This window comes from Homalodisca vitripennis, chromosome 4 (assembly GCF_021130785.1).
Source record: "Homalodisca vitripennis isolate AUS2020 chromosome 4, UT_GWSS_2.1, whole genome shotgun sequence".
Taxonomy (NCBI): Eukaryota; Metazoa; Arthropoda; class Insecta; order Hemiptera; family Cicadellidae; genus Homalodisca; species Homalodisca vitripennis.
The window spans coordinates 205954337-205955000 of record NC_060210.1 but is presented as its reverse complement, the minus strand read 5'-3'; positions in this window follow the sequence as shown (position 1 = coordinate 205955000).

The window sequence follows — 664 nt, the reverse complement described above, 5'->3', positions numbered from 1 at the left end:
ATATTAAGAGTATATTTAAAATGAGATAATTCTCTGAAATAACCATCAAATTAATAATAATATATTTTAGATGAATTAATTCTCTTAAATCCCTTGTTCAATCTAACCTCGAGTATGCTGCAGTGGTGTAGACTCCTTACCGTCACCTTGATCGATAAAAGTCAGAACGAACATACAAGATCGTTTTCTACGAATGGTCGGTACAAGACTGAGTCTAAACTACAGAGAAGTTCCTGTCACACAGATTACAGATAGTTCCGTCCTCCATACCTTGTCAACAAGAAGAGCGATTCAAGATGTCTTTCTTCATAAATTTCTTAATAACCAGTTCAACTCCCTAGAGATGCTTGGTGCTATAAACTTTCCATGTTTTCTTGCCACACGTTCAAGACGCACCTTTTGGCAATGTCACACAAGGACAAACTACCTTCAAAATTCCACCCTAGTCCAATTCCAACGTTTGGACAAAAATATCTCTCCTTCCTCTCTGCCTTACAGAAAGAAGTATATCGTCTCCTGGCAGATGGTCCTAGACAAGCATAATGATCACCGCTTTTTAATCTTACATTTCTTATATTGTTGTATTCCGTTCATAAAGTCTATTATTGTTATCCAATACTTGATAATCTTTCATGTATTATTATATCTTATTAATATTTCTCTA